We start from the raw sequence: 3534 nt of genomic DNA on the forward strand, positions 1-3534 counted from the left end.
CGTTTTTGGTCCACTGTGAGCAAACGCGGTACCCATCGCGCGCAGAGCTTCTTCATGCCCAAAACTGAATGCACGATATTGCCCACACGTTCCAATGATATGTCTACAGCATTAGCTACTTCTTTCAATTTCACTTTGGGATCATTCAACATCATATCATGGATTTTTTTCGACATTTTCTGGTGTAGTGACCTCTTTTGGGCGCCCAGATCGTTCAGAATCAACTGTGCTCGTACGGCCACAACGAAACTCGGTAAACCACTTATGAATCATTCCAATCGACTGTGCAGAGTCCGGGTAATACTTATCCAGCTTGGCCTTGGTCTCGGATATCGTTTTCTTGCGAAGATAGTAGTGTTTGATCAAAACTCCAAACTCAGATTTTTCCATATTAAAAAAAAACTCGGAGGTTAGTCGCTTCTCAGTGCTGTAACTTGTAAATGCGTGAACATAAATGGCTGAAGTTTTGACAGGCGTCATTTAAAGGATCAAGCTCGACGAAAATGGTTCACATTAGTGAATACTAATGCCATCTCTTAGTATTTTCAGGTACTTATCAGACTGCCTTGTATTATGAAAAAAATATTTTTAAAACTCGCCCCGACCATTGTTATGTCTTATAGAGTTTAATATGTCAAATGTTTCCTGTTTTATTTCTTCGATTTTAGATAGGAAATTATAAGTCAATTTATTCGACATTTTATATGCTTGTTCATTTATCAGTGAATATTACATTTATAGCATTTTTTTGTCTCAGAAATATTATGCAAAAGTTGTAAGCATTTCAAAAATAGCATAAAATGGCAACATTTGGAGGCTCTTCGTCATCCTTTGATATACTTCCGTAACTTGACATTTCGAGAAGATATTCTTTAGACTATTGAGAATAGATTTCTATAAAAAAAGATTAAGCGTTTAATTTACATTGAGTTAAGAGTAAGAAAAGCTCATGAAAAATGACACATATAAGTTGAACACCGATTGCAGGGAGTAGAGGTGGACCGTATTTGCTGCGATCCCAAGCTACGGCCACTGGCAATGAGTAGAATAGCAGAGTAATAATAAATTTAAAAATCTATAGCTGCTTTCTGGGTTAAACCTGTATCTGGTGTTAAGAACTCTTTACTTTAAATCAGGAAACTTTGAAGCCCTAGAGTGAGTTGTAAAAGTATATATTTTTTTTAAATAAAAAAAGGCATAAATTTATTTGCCTACGAGAACGATTCGGCCAACAAGACCGTTAAAATTTCTCAAATGTGATTTTTGGGCCACCCTAATATTATCATTGATCTAAAATCCGCGTGCAATTTTTTTAAATAACACATTCGTTCCGCAGCGCTGCTCCGATCCAGATTGCTGATTAGGCTCTTTAGCAATAACCTCAAGTGAAGAGCCTCACAAAGTCGCCGCGTGATGTTACCCACGTGGGTCTATTAGTATCCAACGTCTTTTGCTTCAGCCGTCATTCACTCTACTGACACTCGTTTTATAAATTATTGGAGCCATACTTCTCTGGCCTGGCATACTTATCTAGCTACTTTCACGTTCATGTATTTTTTCATGTAAACTCTCGTGTTTCTCTAGCTTTTTATGTCTCTTTTAACTAGGGTCAAATTCAAAAATTCTAAGCACTCTTTCAGTGATCTGCCTCTAGGTATGTTGCCATTTACTTTACCTTGATACACTTTTTTCGTTAGGCGTTCATTCTGCAATCTCTGAACATTCCCGAAACATGTTAACCGATTTCTTTCCCATGTGACAACTAGTATTTTTTTGCAGCCCTTTCTTTGAGAATTATCTCGTTACTTACTTTATCCATCACAGTTTTTTCGCATATTATGAGCAGGAATCTCATGTCGATCGAGTTAATTTTACTCTTTTCTTTTTCTTGGTAGGTCCATGTCTCGCTACTGTATAGTACAGTCGGCACAAATATCGATATATTCTTACTTCTGATAATGGGCCCTGCTCTACCAATGACCTCCTTATAATTTTGTATGCGCCGAACGTAATTCCGCATCTATCTTTCCGTTCCTAGAGAATAAGCTACCAAGGAATACGAGTTTATCAAATCGCTCAATCCTCTCATGAAAGATATGAATCCCATCTAGAACGTTTGGCACGATCCTACGACTAAGTAAAAGCTAATTCGGATGCTCTGTCACATTTGTAAATATTTCCGAAGGTGAAAAAAAATTTGAGAACTGTTTAGGCAGTATTCCTCGTCGCATTGTGGCTGTATTATCTGCTAAATGTTGCTATAAGAAATACTGATTATCAGGCCAAAGCTAAAAAATTACTTTTTTTCATTTTTAGTAATATAAACATTTAATGTAAAAATTTTTTTTCGTAAAATCTTAGAGAAATATATTATGGATGATAAATTTTATTCAAAAAATAATTATCTACACTGAACTCAAAAACTTTTGCAATAAAAAAAGACTTTTAAATGAAATCCGAATTAGCTCTTACTTAGTCGTAGGATCGTGATTACTGTTTTTTGTTTCATTATGAGTTTAAAAACGCAAGCACGCTTGAAATGCTTGCAATAAATCACAACAATATTGTGAAAATTGTAATTTTTTAGCTTTGGCCTGATAATAAGGCAAGGCACTGTAGGTTGTAGGAGCCACCCATTGACTCGTACTCTTTCAGCACTTCTTAAACTTTACTTCTGTCTTGTTCTATCTTGTCCAAAGCTTTTTCTAGGTAAAAAAAATGCACAGGAAACTTTTTTTCTTACTCTCGAGCTTTTTTTGTGATCTTCCTTTCTCTCAATAATTTCTTTAATTTTACTGAAAACTTGAAAAAATCTATTATTTTGTGAATAATTATTGTTATGACTGTTTAACATTAAATTAAATATAACTGTAAAAATTGTTTACCTTTCCACGAGGCCACGGGCAACCTTTATTTCTGAGACATGAAGTATTTTCTGGCTGAGTTCTAAACTTCCAATCAACATTAGTATTCTGCATGAATAAATATAATCCAGGCACTTCAGTAATATTTGGTTGCTCTATTCCGGCTTCCAATAAAAGAACCTGGAAACAATTGTTGGTTTTTGCTATGAAAAATAAGGAAGAAGATTAACAAAACCAGACAATTATTTTGGTAAAACAGGGAATCTGTAGTAACCAGGAAAACAGGGAAGCATTCGAGAATAAAAATAAAGCCAGGAAAAAATTAAAATTAACTGGGAATAAAAATTTGCGCCGGAAGGCTTTAAGTTTTGAAAAAAGCAAATTTTGAATCTTTTAAGAGAATGAAAATTTTTTCCTAAGATTTCTGCAAAACTAAAAATTTTTTATTGAAAATTGATGTTTTTTTGTTTGAAAGTCATTTTTTTATAAAATTAATGTTGTTGTTTGCAAATATATCTTTTTCATAAATAGCTTAATTACTTGGTTGAAAATGCCTATTTGGTTGTTGAAAATTTATACTTTTGAATTCAAAACGTAAATATTTAATTCAGAGTTCTCTTTTTTCATTAAATATTCACCTGTTTATGACTATTTATATATTATTTCTGTG

The sequence above is a fragment of the Belonocnema kinseyi genome, chromosome 10, assembly GCF_010883055.1.
Source record: "Belonocnema kinseyi isolate 2016_QV_RU_SX_M_011 chromosome 10, B_treatae_v1, whole genome shotgun sequence".
Taxonomy (NCBI): Eukaryota; Metazoa; Arthropoda; class Insecta; order Hymenoptera; family Cynipidae; genus Belonocnema; species Belonocnema kinseyi.